Below are 17,620 nucleotides of genomic sequence, written 5' to 3'. Positions count from 1 at the left end.
TCCAAGGCACACCACATCCTCTGTAAAACATGGTGGAGGCAACGTGATGGCATGGGCATGCATGGCTTTCAATGGCACTGGGTCACTTGTGTTTATTGATGACATAACAGCAGACAAGAGTAGCCGGATGAATTCTGAAGTGTACCGGGATATACTTTCAGCCCAGATTCAGCCAAATGCCGCAAAGTTGATCGGACGGCGCTTCATAGTACAGATGGACAATGACCCCAAGCATACAGCCAAAGCTACCCAGGAGTTCATGAGTGCAAAAAAGTGGAACATTCTGCAATGGCCAAGTCAATCACCAGATCTTAACCCAATTGAGCATGCATTTCACTTGCTCAAATCCAGACTTAAGACTGAAAGACCCAGAAACAAGCAAGAACTGAAGGCTGCGGCTGTAAAGGCCTGGCAAAGCATTAAGAAGGAGGAAACCCAGCGTTTGGTGATGTCCATGGGTTCCAGACTTAAGGCAGTGATTGCCTCCAAAGGATTCGCAACAAAATATTGAAAATAAAAATATTTTGTTTGGGTTGGGTTTATTTGTCCAATTACTTTTGACCTCCTAAAATGTGGAGTGTTTGTAAAGAAATGTGACAATTCCTACAATTTCTATCAGATATTTTTGTTCAAACCTTCAAATTAAACGTTACAATCTGCACTTGAATTCTGTTGTAGAGATTTCATTTCAAATCCAATGTGGTGGCATGCAGAGCCCAACTCGCGAAAATTGTGTCACTGTCCAAATATTTCTGGACCTAACTGTATATAGTACAGTCTATATATTGCAATCATGGAAGCAGATATTCTTGGACAAGGGGTTGAAGAAATCTATAAATTCACAACTAGAGTCTGATTTTGGTTTTACCCTCCATGTAGATGGGAAGCACGTCTGGAGCATGTCCTGGAAGGTTTCAGATGGTTAAAGTGAAGAATGCAGGGAAATCCTAGAAGAAAACCTGCTGTCCTGGGCATGAAAATTGCATGTTGGGATACAACTTAGTTTTCAAGAAGACGACATCCAAGAATAATATTGAACAGAAATCTACACGGTAAACCTGAAGTCCAATTTACATTTCCAATCCAATTAAGAATCTGTAAAATGAAAGCAACAGATCAGTTTTCCTTCATTTCTCAGTATCCATACATGTGTACCAGATAGAAACCAGCTATCCACAGCCCTCCAATAACATCATTTTGGATTATTACATTTATTAAAATATAGAAAATCAAGCCTGTAGAAGCCTGTAGAAATTGGTCTTCAGATTGCGCCCCCTAGTGGGTAATAAATCAGTGCATACATAAAAACATCTGTATCAAAAAACTGTAAGAATCCTTTTTCATTACGGCATCAGATGAATTACTGTGACCTCAGGCATTCATTTATGTAGTAAAAATGTTATCTGACACTTAAAAGTCCAATGGGAAACATTCATTTATACCAAGTCCTTCACATGAGGGAAGGTTTAACTTGTAGTTCACCCGGATAACCTACACTTACGTATCAGACAATGGTGAGTGGTGACAAATCCCCCCTAGGATAACACATTTCGGTGATTGCTATATGGTACACTGGGGATAGCCCCTCAGAGAACATAAAACATGATAATAACCACACACAAAGGTCCGTGTAAAAGTAGACATAATAGTCATTACAGTAGGATGGATGTAGTCCTGTATGGATAGGTAGGTCTCACAAGTTGAAATCAATGGAGAGATCACAGAGATTTATATTGCCTTATGGGGATTGTCTGTTATAGAAAAACAATTTTCAAACAATGAATCCTAAGCTAATATGGCATTTAGAAGCTCCGTCCATTAGCCACAGCCAAGGGCGACTATAAAGAGGATGCCTACGTGCTTTAAACGGCTGATCGGTCCATTTATTTCTACGGGCACAGTTCTCCCCTGTAGTGGTGCTGCAGGGAAATTAAACATTTGCTGCCGCAATGATAACAGCAGAGGGTCTGAGCATAGTCAAGAAACCCTGCGAATATAAAGAGATTATACACTTAAGAATGAAATTAAATTGACAGGGAGCTGTAAGGAGGAGGTCTTATGCACAATAAGAAATGGAAAGTCCTTTGGTTAGGTCTTTGATAACTGAGGCCTTCACCTACCCCAAAAATCATGGTCAGACATATCAATGGTGCAACCTGTGGGGTCGCACATGGGCCCAAGAGGTCAGTGGGCCCATTTCTACCTCCAAAACAGGTTGAAATGTGCATTTTGTTGAGTCATTGAACTGTTTTTGCACAGGGGCCGTTTTTGTCTGTGTCCACAAGAGCCAAAAACAGTGGTCTCCAACTTCCTTATGTGAGTGACGTGGTAGTCTGCTATCATCACCATTGCTCCATTCACTTATTTAACACTGATGGAGGTAGCCAAATCGCCAGTCAACTAGAAGGGAATGGATTGATGGTTACACGTCCACACTACCACTCCATTCACAAAGGGACTAATGGATTCCTGTTCTCCGGACTGGTGCAGGATAGGAGTCGAATCCGCAGGGATCATACATTTATTATTTCTTCGGTGGATAAGGTATAAATGTTACTTATGGGAGAAGCCCTTCGCGTAGCAGAGCTCTCAATATGCCCAATATTTGCTAGCAAATGATTATATTATTCTCAGATATCTTTCCTTTTTTCAGTCTTTTTTCCGTTTTGTGATTCCGTAACAGGCAGTGGCAAGGGTTAACAGCCACACGAGCAGAAGCCACCGGCACTGACTTTATAAAACATTGTATCCACCAATAATGTGCTTCTATAAACACCGCCATGCAATATTAATGTGCACAGCAGCTACAATAACAAATATGATATAAGAGCAGCATGCGGCTGATATATTGGGATGCAGGAGGGCAGGAATACACAGGCTGGAGCTTGGTGCTGATGAGATATCCCAGCCCTGATAAATGGCTGCTGCACTCGCTCTCATACAGTACAGGGAGCCAGTGGGGTTTTCCTAGCAACCTTAACACCGGGATTCCTCCTCCTCCTCCTCCTCCCAGTGCTCAGACTGATTAGCAGTGAAGCGGCAGAGCCTCATCCACTGTGTCATCATTCATGACACACGTCGTCTTTTTTTCCCCCTCTTCTTCCTCCTGTAAATCAATAACGCACTCACACCGCCAGAAAACTGAGCTTATTTACAGTGTTCTCATATGAATGTCTCTGCATGTGACCTTTATAAAGCAAATAACCACATATAATGTTCCCCTTCACCCTGGGCCTTGCATTTTCAAGCCTACCCTATGTGATATATAATTGCATACATGTAGCTACTGTATGCTATACTTTCCATAGGATAGAAAACAAAGAGTTAAGAACCATTTTCAAAGAAATACAATGTAAACACGCGTCTTAACGATAAATCAGCCTGTGTAAATGAGCAAAGCGGCAATTCATATAGGATGAAAATGTCATATATCACGTAGATCATGTAAACATAATGCAAATCATTAAATTCTGCTGTGGATATGATCATTTTCTATGTAAAAGGGAGGTGATAAGCTATAGATACAGTTGTGTCCATACTTAGGAAAATGTACAAATCATGCAGGGATTGAGCTCAAATCTTGTGGAGGTGACAAACAACCTCTTATGATATTATTAGGACATGGCACAATTGAGTTACTTTTGTGAAAATGACCGTTCATTACTCCTGATGGTTAGGCTAGCAATTCTGAAGCATTTTTTCTTAGAAATCTGCATTGCGCTGACCCTCTGTTATTTCTCCTAAAAAAGTTATGAAGAAATTGACAATTTGGTGTTACCAGTTGGGGATATGTCCCCATACAGTCTGACTCTGTCCAATCAGTGCCGCCTAAATTGGAACACACCCCTTTGAAAAATAGTAACACCTAGTTGTCAATTTAATCCTACATTTTTGGGAGCAATAACAGAAGATCAGCAATAGGGATGATTGAATACCGCAAATATTCGTCAATGCCCATATTCGCCGAATAGGTCGCCGCCATTCGACTATTTGCGAATATTCGATGCGCAATGTAAGTCTATGGGAAACCCGAATAGTTGCCGAATAGCACTATTCGGGCTTCCCATAGACTTACATTGTGCATCGAATATTCGCATAGCAGCGACCTATTCGTCAGATATTCGCGAAGCCGAATATTTGTGATATTCGATCATCCTTAATCAGCAACAATGCAAAGTTTTCAGAATTGTTGTTTTATGGGTTTTTAAATCAGCCACGTCATGAGAGGCGACCACTCCTCTTAAAGAATTCTGCTAAATGGGGCATTATTTATTAATCAAGGGGAATATCCTTGCCCCTTTAAGGTCTACAGTGGTCCGTACAAGATACATTGAATAAGACAATGACCGGATTGAGTCTACTAAAGCATTTAAACAATTAGTTATGTTTCAGACACAGCCTGAGGATGCACTGCTGTCTTCTGAGGATGGTATTGTATTACCGACCCTCGATATTTCACATAAGTAGAAGTCTTCTGGCAGCATTGTGTGGAGTGTGTGTGTGACCCTTTCTTATTTATAGCTGAACGGCAAGCTCAGTCACCGCCATGCCTGTCACCGCCATGCCCATCACCGCCATGCCCGTCACTCGCGCCCCCTATATACCAGTGCTGAGCGCACACACGGACGTTTCCTGTCCTACTCTGGGGAACCATAACAACCAAGCACATCGCTATAAAAAGGCAAATATACCTTAACCCTTTACAGTAGAGAAGCAGCTGCATTGTACACGTGACCTGATCTCCCACAATAATTGTCCTAATACATGCACAATCAGACAGCGTACAATATGCAAAGTGTGAAAACTGAATTGCTGACATAAAGCTGTGCATTTTCAGTTAGATTTCTGCAATTGGATATATTATTGGACTGTGTCCTTTTGAGTGCGACACTCAGTGAGTTAAGTGCTGCAGTCTGGTAAGGGATGATTGACAGTAAACGTCTCATAATTAAAGGACTACGTATCTAATATTTGCTTTCTAGATAATTAGCACTTTAGCTCTCACAATGTCCAGGGTCACCTACATTTATATCCTTTTCTTTAAGATTGTTTTTATTAGTTTTAAATGTTACGTCATAAATATTTATTTATGATATTGTACATTTCAATAACTAATACAACATAATTCTACACGAGATTGATATAATGTGTGTACTATAACAGAGGTATCCATATATTTGAGTGATAATGGTACATCTTTGTAAAAGCTTCGGAGCACGCTGCTGCTTTAAGCTCGGAAACTCCAGTACTGCAAGGGTTAAAGCTGTGCTCAGAATAGGATTCCCCCGGCCCCCTCCTCTCCACCCTGTGCTTGTTCTCCTCGGGATTTCTTGGCTTTGGTGAGGAGCACTTGCCGATCTGTTGCTGCTGTCCTTGGTGATGCAGAGCTCAATCCAATTAGCTTTCACCTCTAGATCCTCTGAGCCAGATTGTGGGAGATCCAGGCCGGTCCATCCCTTGTGCTTGTGTGCCTGCTGTACAGTGAGTGTGTGATGGTGTGAATGTGTGCGACTATGTCTCTGCAGTTCAGTATCTCTAAGCTGAGCTGAGCTGCCTGCTCTTCCATTCCGCAATCTATCCACAGCCGCAGGACTAAGCAGCCCATCTCCATCATCATCATCATCACCACCACCACCACCACCATCACCACCATCACCATCACCACTGGAGGAGGATGCACTAAATCTTAAGACTAATCTTCATGGCACTCTACAGCCACTGTCCCTCTCTAGACTTGTAGAGCCCTGGGATAGGTCCAAGAAGCAAGACATGGGACAAAAGCTCAGTGTGAAGTGTCTTCTCCTGGAGAACATCTAACAAGCTCTGGTTAAGACATGAACCGATCCTTTCCGGGGCTGGTCAGCTTGTCTTTAATCCACTTTAAGCAAGGTAAGTAGATGGGGTATTTCTCCTCCAACACTGAAGAGTATATTTGTACTATATATCTCTGATATGAGCAGTTTACGGAAGAGAACATTGTTCCTCTCCTACTTTATATGCACTTTTAATGATTAACATTATGTTTTCTATTATTATTATTATTATTATTATTATTATTATTATCAATGTTATTATTATTTCTTCTTATCATTTTTTATATACTATGTAAAGAGAAAGGTGATAAAACATTGCATGGGTTGTGCCATCGAATTGCATATATTATCTACTTATCCTTCGTCCACATTATGTTGTTATTCGAGAGGCTAAAACAAAAACAATAAAGTGTTTTATTAATGAAACCCTGATAAGACAATACTCAGTGTGTCATAATCTACAGAATACACATGTATGGATGTATGTAGAGGGGAATACAATTCCGTCCTGTAATCCCGGCAAATCAAGTTATGTAACATTTAATCTTGAAGAAGCTGCCGGTTCGTTGAGGTTATACAATGAAAATCTTTTAATAGTTGGTTCTCTTCCGATGCTGAGACTAAGCGAAAGGGAGGATCCTCTGTAAATTATCAGTAATGGGAGTTCAGTACTAAAACATAAGACAAAAAAAGGGGAAGAAGTCTAAAGGAGAGATGATTTCAATCAATAATAATCCTATCCGGTGCTGCTCAAGAGCTGGCAGAGCTCGTGAAAAGAAATACGCCAGCACAAAATGTACTGGTCTAAAAAAAAAAGTTTTAAAAGCGTGTGGTTTTGTGTAAGTTACAGGTGAGATCTGTCATTACTTCATCCAACAATAGGCCCATATTGCTTAGCAACACTTTCGAGGCCAATAGGGCATCTAATCTACCAGAACAGGTGGAAATCCAAGGAAAGAGCATCTATGGTGGTGTGGTCATGATCAGGTTGTGACCTTCATCCCAAGGTGAAGATCACCCAATACTAGTGTAAGGCTGTGATTGTCCGTAGACTGTTCTTGGTGAAGTGAGTAATCCCTCAAATACAGTAAATATGAACATCTACCATATCTTCAGTATATACAATAACGGCGCAGAGAACAATGATGATCTGTAACCAAAGGCAACCAGACACTACGGTGACTTACAGCACTTTATTGTCAGGTTTTCCAGCTTTGTAGGCTTTTTCTAAAATGAGACATGCTATGACATTGTCATTTTCCAGCCTTTGTTACTTGCCAAAGCTAAATTTTTATGATTTAGTTTTTTAATTTTATTTCCACGTGTATCATTGTGTTGTCTTGGCACGAGGTCGGACATGTGACAATGAAGCAAAACTGAGTTTTATCACCTCTGATTTTCAGGCTTCTGGTTAAACATAGCAGGCCACATTTATCCAAAATGGCTCAATTGCTGCCAAATCTTTAGTGTACTTACTTCAATGCCACCACTCCATATTTATCACATATTATACGTAAATTTGGGAAATATTATGCCTGCACAACTGCCCCAATGAAAGATAAGAGCAGAGACCAGTTAATAAAATCATGTAATTTTCAATTTTGCTCAAAATGTGACTTTTTAGGCATCTTAAAAATTAAAGTAGTAAAATAAAAGTATTTGTTTAATGCACTGTCTAGAATAATGACTTTTCTGCAACTTTTGCATATAAAGGCCTTCATAAATTTGCATTAGTACTTTATGCTAAAAAGATAACCATGCCCCATTTTCTCAACATTTTTAATTTTTGGCGCAAGTACTAATAAATAGTGTATTAAATGTTGTAAAATATTGATAAATGTGTAGTTACAAATAATATTTATATTTGACATTATGAGTTTTTTATTCAATTGGAAAGAAGAAGGACATTTTGCATTGGCTTAGATGAAACAGTCTTTGATATTATAAAGGTGCTTGTCTGAAAACTGTTCTTTGGGAACATTAGGAGTTTACTTTATATGATTTTATACACTTTTAAAGTATTTTCTTGAATTTTTTTCAAGAAAACGAATCAAATCAGTCCAGATTATAATAAAATAATCACTTCTTTATTTCTATTGAGCACGTTAGTCTGATCTTAGTGACCAGTTCAGGTCAAGAGGCCTCAGAGATAAGTAGTATACTTGCTAATGATGTGACCGGATGGTAACTTGGAAAGGCCTGATTAGTGAATACAATGAATAAGCTTTATTTATATAGAACTAGCATATTTCAAGGTGCTTTACTTTTCAAAGAAAACATTTATAAAGGATATCAGAGAAACAAACTAAGGCTGTGGTCAGACATCCGTAAATTCTCTCATCCACGAGAATCGGGCCAATTATGCAAAGCATCAAATTCTGATCAGAGTGTGTTCTGATTCTCTCGGAAAAGGAGAAGATTGAGAAAGAAAATTCTCTATTTTCTTCATTGTGATATTCCATGAAAATCGGATTTACTCAGATGTCATCTGAGTGGAGTCCAATGTTTTCTGTCGATTCATTGACTTGCATGGCCGAGTACGATCTCCAATCAGGTCCAACTTGGATGCACTGCGTTTTTATCCTTAGACAGAGGCAAGAGTCACACTTGTGAGTGACTCGCATGTAACCTCTCTGGACAGCAGCAGGTCAGCCTCATGCATTTCTATTCAGATGACCCGCTACTGTCCGGAGAGCAGCAGGCAGTGCTGGGTGACGCGATGCGAGACTCGCGCGGGTTATGCGCGAGTCACTTGCAAGTGGGACTCCAGCCTGACTCGAGGATGTGCTCAGCCCCATAGAATAACATTGGTCCAAGTGCGATTCAATGTTTTGTTGGATTGGACTCAAACCAAAAATATGGCGGTGTGTGCAAGTCCTTTGTATTATGGCACTGTAAACACTAACATTTCTAAAACTTGGCTAAAGGGTTAAAAATAAAAGAACAATGTATACTTACCTCTTATATTCCCTGCCAGATCAGTGCTCCGGTGATTCCTTCCATTCTGTGGTTAATTCCTGCAGCAATCAGGTGCAATACATCATTCACATGGCCTCAGCAGTCAGACAGTGATTGGCTGCGGCAGTCATGTAGATAATGTGAATGATGGACAGCACGTGATCACTGCAGGAAGAAATCAAAGACTGGGGGAGACCAATAGAGCAGCAAGGCTGAAATTATTAGAACTAGAGAGGTAGCACAGACATCCAAACAGCCATGTTTGTATTACAGAACACTTTGAACACATTTTTGTGAAATGTTCAGGATGATAAAATGTTGTTTCAATTTGTTCCTTTTTTTAATTAGATATAACATAATTTCTCTTTCTGGAGAATACCTCCTTTCATCCACTCTTAGGATATGCTCAAATGCAGTTTTTGGTGCTCCAAAATTCACGTAAAAAATGATTCATATTGTCTTGCAGCAGGCATTCCTATTATTTGGATGAGTAACACGTCTATAGCGCACGTGTTGCATTTTTTCAGGCATATTTTAATTCAATATATTCTGCCTTGGAAAAAGACTGCACGTCGAAACGCGCGTAGGGTGTCTGAACAGAGCACATATTGGGTCAGGTAATGATTTTTTCTCAGTGATCCAATTGTTTTCTACTCCCCCATGTGACTATTTATTTATGTGAGTAGTACATATTAACCTGTTGCGTGGACTGGATCTTGACTCTACCCTTATTATTTTGATACGCCGGGTTTTGCCATTTTCTGTACATGTGCACACACTGTAGTGCTGGGCAATAGCACTCAATTTTTCGCTGTCTGGTCCATTGCACAGTTATGGAGATGTCATTAATATATATTTGGTGGCAGTATTACCCCATTCACTACTTACACTTTGCTATTTAATTCTATTGATTTTGGGGGTTTCTGTTTAATTATGATTGTGTTCATTCATAACGATTCCATGTGATATTTTGTTTATTCTATGGATCTTCTCATTTGTTAAACTATGCCTGCCCTCATGTGTCTTCTGTCCATATTGTTCTACTGCTGACTTCATGTCCACTTTATGATTTTTTAACTATATTAATAATAAACAATTAATATTTTAGTCTAGATGTTTATATGCGCATTTTTACTATATGAGTTTCAGTTGTGTTGCACTGATGCAGGTCTTGTACTGAGTTTTGGCTTTGTCAATTGTTATTGGCCTTTCTTTGAGCAAGGTTTTTGATCTATAGGTATGATTTATGTAGGGTGTAACTCTTAAGGGGGCTTTACACGCAATGACATCGCTAACGAGATGTCGTTGGGTCACGGAACTCGTGACGCACATCCAGCCTCATTAGAGACGGCGGTGCGTGTGAAACGTACGAACGACCGCTAACGATCAAAATTACTCACCTAATTGTTGATCGTTGACACGTCGTTCTAATCCCAAATATCGTTGCTGTTGCAGGATGCAGGTTGTTCATCGTTCCTGAGGCAGCACACATCGCTACGTGTGACACCTCAGGAGCGAGGAACAACACCGTACCTGCGTCCTCCGGCAATGAGGTGGGCGTGTCTTTCTGCTGCTCTCCGCCCTTCCACTTCTATTGAACGGCTGCAGTGTGACGTCGTTGTGACACCGCACGAACCGCCCCCTTAGAAAGGAGGTGGCTCACTGGCCACAGCGATGTCGCTAGGCAGGTAAGTATGTGTGACGGGGACTAACGATATTGTGCACCACAGGCAGCGATTTGCCCATGACGCACAACCAACAGGGGAGGGTGCGATCAACAGCAACATAGCTAGCGATGTCGCTGCATGTAAAGTAGCCTTTTGGATATGCTCAAATGCAGTTTTTGGTGCTCCAAAATTCATGTAAAAAATGATTCATATTGTCTTGCAGCAGTCATCCCTATTATTTGGATGAGTAACATGTCTTTAGAGCACGTGTTGCATTTTTTCAGGCATATTTTAATTCAAGCATCATGCCAATTCTTTGGCACATTTTTTGTATTTTTGCCATGGTTTTTATCATGGTTTTTAGTGCTTTATTTTTGGTGTGTGTGCTTTGTGTAACAGAAATGAGCCAAAAAAAAACCTTACTACTTTAGCCCATATTAAAGATTTATAGAAAACCACAATGGAAAACCAAGTAAAAAAAAGTATCAAAGCAGCATAAAAAAATGTGTTCTTATAAAAATGCACCAAAAAAAAACGTGTATTTTATGAACAGTTTTGATGCATGGAATTTTCAGGCAGAAAAATCTACATAAAACTTTATGTGACTATACCCCTGGGGCTTGTACAGACGTGGAGGAACTGTTCGAGATATTCCATTTGAACTTTCACAGGGAAAACATGCAGAAGAATCCAGTAATAGCAAAGAGGATGAAATTTCAACAAATCCATATGCTATGGGTATTTTGCTCTTGGAAATTGATATGTGGTGCTATTTTTTAATTCTGCACAATGTCAGTTTCATAATAATAGGTTCAATGGTGGGAAAAAACCTATAGCAAACTCAGTTTTTTTCCCCATTAGATTGGAAAGAGTCTGCCGCAAAATGTTCAAGTCTCCGCCCCCTGCAAACCCCCTGCAAAAAAAATAAAAAAACAAAACCCTCTTTTCAAAATTTAAAATAAAAATAGAAACTATTTTCATCTTCCCTGACATTTCGTAGACTCCCTTGTATGTTTGCGTGATCAGGATCAGAGTGGCCTAGTGGGATGCCAGACGATGCTCCAATGGGCCCTAGGCTCTCAGTGGGCCCCCGAGCAGAATGTAGAGGGGGACTATCAATAACTGGTCCTCAGCAGCAAAAAAATGTTGTCTTTGCTGGAGGCCATTTTAACGACTACTCTGGATTTGAACGAGAAAGAGGAAGTCACTCAGTAACAGTAGCAAGGTGAATGTGAGTTGTTTTTATTTTTTATGGTTTTCTTTTTCTACATCTGCTGGTATACAGGAGGCTATGTGGGGGCTAATACTGTGTGTTTCCTTCCCCTCACCTCCCGCTATGCCTGTCAAGTTGTTCACTTGAATAAAGTCACGTTAAGCTGGTGAGTGCCTCCAGCCTATCTATTTGATGGGGGCTAATACTGTCTACAGGGAATTATGTGGGGCTATGTGTGGGTTAATGCTGTTTATAGGGGACTATGTGGAGTTAATACTGACTATAGGGGACTATCTGGGGCTCATACTGTACATAGGGGCTATTTGGCGGTTAATACTGTCTATAGCAGGCTATGTGGGGTCTTATACTGTCTACAGGGAGCTGTATGATGGATCATATTGTATATAGTGGGGCTGTTGGGTGGCTTACACTGTATACAGGGATTATCAAACTGTATTTAGGGGGGCTATGTGCGACCTCATATTTTATATAGGGGCTGTGTTGGGGCACATACTGAATATATGGGGGCTGTGTGTGGGTCATACTGTATATCAGGGGGCTGTGTGTGGGTCATATTGTGTGTAGAAGTTTGTATATGGGATCATAATATATATAGGGGACTATATGGAGGCTCATATGGGAGCTATGTGGAGGCTTATGTAGTATATAGGTTACTGTGTATGAGCTTATACGTTATATGGAGGGTGTTAGTATACTTAATTCTGCTCAATAGTAAGTGATACAATTACAACAGTCATGGTTTCTCATGTGGCCTTTAGGGAAAATTTGTCACGTCTGTTATCTACTATATACAGAGCTCCAGTGTATAATGGTGGTAATATTAGTGTTATCATCATTGTGGCTTTTATTCATGATCAATATTGAATTATTTGGTTACCATGTGGTCATAATATGTGGTCTGGTCATGGTGTGGAGGTATTTCTCCCTTGTATGTGGCATTATTCAGTCACTATATGGTAGTAATATGTGGTCTGGTCATGGTGTGGTACTATTTGTCCCTTGTATGTGGTATTATTGGTCTTGGTATAGTGGATTGTGTTGCGTATAAAAGTCATTTGTTCTATCTGATATTAATTAGGAGATTTTTTATTTCCATTACAGATTGAATACTTGGAAGTTTAACCCCTCTCTGTCCTGTGACTATTACACAGCAGCAGAGATGCACTTACAGGGGTTCTCTGCTGAAAACAAGTAATTACCTCTCCACAGGATAAGTGATAACTTATTGATCTTGAGAGTCCAACTGCTGGGACCGCACCGATCGGCAGCATGGGGAACTATTATCAAGCACTAATCATTCATTCCCTCAGTTGTTTCGAGCACTGTACTTGGCTTTTTCTGGCAGCCCCAAAGAGAATGAATGGAGCTGTGGCTACACATCCCACCTGCCGCTGCATTGTAAAATGGTGATAAAAGTGCCCTTTCAGGGTTACAGTTCCTTTTTCTTAAGATCAGTTTGGTTTCCAATGGTCAGATTCCACCAATTAATAAGTTATTACCGATCCACGGGATCCACAAGATTGGTGATAACTTGTTTTCACCATAGCACCTATTTGATGCAATCTACCTTAATTGTACATCGCTGTTATGGAGAGCGCACAGTAGATGAGCAGGAATCTTCTGTATTTTATTGGTGATGCTCAAATATAATGGGGTTTACAGCTAACAGGTATTTCCATATATTTGTAGGGTGGACCACTAGAGTCAGTTCCTCAAGTGCGCCCAAGACACCCCAGCCCGACTCTGCCCTTGATCATCTTTGTGTAATCCGGCCTTCTGTGATGTGTTCCATATGAACTAGCACTCAACTGTTTTCCACAATCAGTGCCAAATGCTTATGATTGTGTGCACATCGCTGTATATATTCCTACTGATTCTCATGAGAATTTTCTTTATTATATCTAATATCTATTAATGTTCTCTAAGGCCTCATTTAGATGTCCTCCTATATTCTCATGTATGTTCTATCAATTTTTTTCATGGCCATGTACTTATAGTCTGTGAGCCATTTCACACATCCAATTTTGACCCATTTAGCAGTTAAAACTCCCTCATTCAAGGGAGTCCATATAAAGAATGGTCAGTGCATGGTTGCAATCCGAGTTCCTCCTGTTTGTTGTCCAATTTTCCACTAAAGTCTGATTAAGACAACAGTAATTTTTTTTGCTTCCCAAAGAATGTTTAGAGTTTCGTTCTTTAGTTTTGGATCTGATTTTCATGTGTTTCAGTTTTTTCCCATCAGTTTTTCAGTGGTGATTTTATTGTATGCGTAAAAAATAAAAACATTTCTAAGACTCTCTTTCCCATTATAATGTTAAAAATGGACACCACACTGACATCCGTGTGCTGTTCTACATTTTCATGGGTCCATAGATTTGTGTGAGTGATTTTCTATCCATGAAAAACACAATTAGAACACGTATGTGAAGATCATACACCTTAATTACACCTAATGCTACAAGAAGGTTGGGAATCCTCCATTAGTTTTTGTCTTCATAAGAGAAAAACAAATGACACACGGATGGTTAGAATACACTGAGACCAAAAACAGATGAAAATGCTGTCCATAGTCCTTTTTTTTGCATTGGAGAAAAAAAAACCTGTCACACAAAAGAGACCCTAGACTGATTGTCCATCATTAGTTGCTATCATTTTAGGGATTGTGTTACAAATTGGAAAGATAAAGATGCAAACTTATGTTTGGAACCCCTCAGGAATATGCCTGCTATTTGCTTTCAATATTTGTATACAGCCAAAATTTTTTGCATGACAGGGTGACTCAATCTGCATCATTATAGTTAATGGCCCTGTCGGTGCATACGGGGCCACTGAACGTAGGAAAACTGTCACACCGAGGCGAGGGACCGCTCATTGTGTGGTGCAACACAAATAGAAAACCAGGGAAGATGTAAAGGAAGGCGCTGGCAATATGAAGAAGGAAGCGGGGTCATCTTCTAACACTAATCTGAGTCTGATCCCTGTACTCACTAATGTCCCAAGATGGGTCCTTGTTCCCCTGCACTATCACGTGCTTAAGCCCTATTTGGCCCTGAACACACCCTGACTAGTACACACCCTGACTAGTTTGTAGGCCAGCAAGATACTAGTCTCACTACTACAATAAAACAACATGAGGAAGGTAAGACAAATGGGTACTAAAAGATACAACAAAAAACACTGCTCGGTTTTCTTGCAGGAAACTGCACAGCTGCAACTGAAGCAAATATCTCAGCTTCTCTAGAAACAGATTCCTCCAAAGTAGTCAGTATACAAGATCTGTCACTGGCATGGAGTGAACCCAGGAGTGGGTAAATATAGAGGAAGGGTGTGAAGATAAGATGCTGCAGCTGTGACTAAAGCTGGTGTCACACATAACGACGACGACAACGACGTCGCTGCTACGTCACCATTTTCTGTGACGTTGCAGCGACGTCCCGTCGCTGTCGCTGTGTGTACCATCCAGCAACGACCTGGCCCCTGCTGTGAGGTCGCCGGTCGTTGCTGAATGTCCAGCTTCATTTTTTGGTCGTCACTCTCCCGCTGTGACACACACATCGCTGTGTGTGACAGCGAGAGAGCGACGAAATGAAGCGATCAGGAGCCGGCACTGGCAGCTGCGGTAAGCTGTAACCAGCGTAAACATCGGGTAACCAAGGGAAGACCTTTCCCTGGTTACCCGATGTTTACGCTGGTTACCAGCCTCCGCTCTTGCTGCCAGTGCCGGCTCCTGCACTGTGACATGTGGCTGCAGTATGCATCGGGTAATTAACCCGATGTATACTGTAGCAAGAGAGCAAGGAGCCAGCGCTAAGCAGTGCGCGCGGCTCCCTGCTCTCTGCACTGTGACATGTAGCTGCAGCACACATCGGGTTAATTAACCCGATGTGTGCTGCAGGAGAGCAAGGAGCCAGCGCTAAGCGCGGCTCCCTGCTCTCTGAACTGTGACATGTAGCTGCAGCACACATCGGGTTAATTAACCCGATGTGTGCTGCAGGAGAGCAAGGAGCCAGCGCTAAGCGCGGCTCCCTGCTCTCTGAACTGTGACATGTAGCTGCAGCACACATCGGGTTAATTAACCCGATGTGTGCTGCAGGAGAGCAAGGAGCCAGCGCTAAGCGCCGCTCCCTGCTCTCTGAACATGTAGCACAGCGACCTTATGATCGCTGCTTCTGCTGTGTTTGACAGCTAAGCAGCGATCATAACAGCGACTTACAAGGTCGCTGTTACGTCACCGAAAATGGTGACGTAACAGCAACGTCGTTGTCGCTGTCGTTTAGTGTGACACCAGCTTAAGGCTTTGAGTAATCTCAGCCAGAAGGGAAAGGGTCCTTGACTACTTCAGCATCAAATAAAAGTAAATCCACTCCATGTGGATGAGACAGACATGACAAAAAATGCTAAGTGATTGCCTCTAAAGCTTGGGTCACACTAAGCGACAGCGACAACGACGTCGCTGTTACGTCACCATTTTCTGTGACGTAACAGCGACCTTGTAAGTCGCTGTTATGATCGCTGCTTAGCTGTCAAACACAGCAGAAGCAGCGATCATAATGTCGCTGTGCTACATGTGCAGAGAGCAGGGAGCCGCGCTTAGCGCTGGCTCCTTGCTCTCCTAGGTACAGTACACATCGGGTTAATTAACCCGATGTGTGCTGCAGCTACATGTCACACTGCAGAGAGCAGGGAGCCGCGCGCACTGCTTAGCGCTGGCTCCTTGCTCTCCTTGCTACAGTATACATCGGGTTAATTACCCGATGCGTACTGCAGCCACATGGGCACAGAGCAGGAGCCGGTGCTGGCAGCAAGGGCGGAGGCTGGTAACCAAGGTAAATATCGGGTAACCAGGGAAAGGGCTTCCCTTGGTTACCCGATGTTTACGCTGGTTACAGCTTCGCAGCTGCCAGACGCCGGCTCCTGCTCGCTTCATTTCGTCGCTCTCTCGCTGTCACACACAGCGATGTGTGTGTCACAGCGGGAGAGTGACGACCAAAAAATGAAGCTGGACATTCAGCAACGACCGGCGACCTCACAGCAGGGGCCAGGTCGTTGCTGGATGTCACACACAGCGACAGCGACGGGACGTCGCTGCAACGTCACAGAAAATGGTGACATAGCAGCGACGTCGTTGTCGTTGTCGCTGTGTGTGACACCAGCTTAAGGCCTCACAGACTTCCTTTGATACATCCTTCCAAACAACCTTTCATGTGATACTCCAAATTATGCTATTACAAGTGAGTGTACAGTAAAACTTCTGAAATCCAGCATTCAATAATTTAAAAAAATCTGATAGATCTGCATTTTGATTGGAATGCAATATAAATAGGGAATTTTAAAAAATTAGAGAAAGAAAAGAGAATTTTCTAATTAGGAATTTACTCTGCTTAGAAATATTTTGTTATTTTATTCCTATTTTCTGCATTACTGAAAATTGTTAGATTCATCGATGATGGAATAAAGGAAAACAATGAAGCGTAGGGTCTCTGTGCATGCAGATGTATGCCCTCACATTACAGCGGTCTTAATATTTTCTCTGCTGCAAACAAAAGGGTTGAGCACCAAAGAGTTTCATGGAAAATGTGTGTCCATTTACATGTTGACCTCTAGATATCGGTTTCATGATGGTGCTTAGCTGTGCACGATGGGCTGATATTAGTGAGAGTATAGAATATAATAAATATTGGATATTGCAGTTTTCTCTGTCACAGGAGACACTGCACTCCGGTGATGACCAAAAACTACACAATTTTTTAAACTATATACATCTTTACAATAACACATTTGATAATATCATAAAAATACATAAAATTCACTAAAATGGTAATTTTAGATGGATGAAATAAAATGGAATTATCTCAATGAAATTGTGAGGTGCCCGTGTCTTCTAATTACATATCTGGAATGGATGTCTTGGAATACATGGAACACCAATGCATTTTATTTGAAAAGTA

General features: G+C 41.2%; 2 protein-coding genes across 2 annotated transcripts in view; both read left to right on the top strand.

The window, feature by feature from the left end:
• The window catches only part of LOC142243826 (uncharacterized), a 143,585-nt gene that overhangs the window by 84,838 nt on the left and 41,127 nt on the right, over nt 1-17,620 (top strand). The window lies entirely within an intron of this gene.
• KCNB2 (potassium voltage-gated channel subfamily B member 2) overlaps nt 5,319-17,620 on the top strand; it is a 423,932-nt gene continuing 411,630 nt past the window's right edge. Inside the window, exon 1 of the mRNA XM_075353177.1 lies at nt 5,319-5,889. The gene's annotated coding sequence lies outside the window, so the exon portion shown is untranslated. The remainder of the gene's footprint in view (nt 5,890-17,620) is intronic.

The sequence above is a fragment of the Anomaloglossus baeobatrachus genome, chromosome 6, assembly GCF_048569485.1.
Source record: "Anomaloglossus baeobatrachus isolate aAnoBae1 chromosome 6, aAnoBae1.hap1, whole genome shotgun sequence".
NCBI classification, from domain to species: Eukaryota; Metazoa; Chordata; class Amphibia; order Anura; family Aromobatidae; genus Anomaloglossus; species Anomaloglossus baeobatrachus.
The sequence above is the reverse complement of the archived record's forward strand: the minus strand, read 5'-3'. Positions and strand labels throughout refer to the sequence as shown.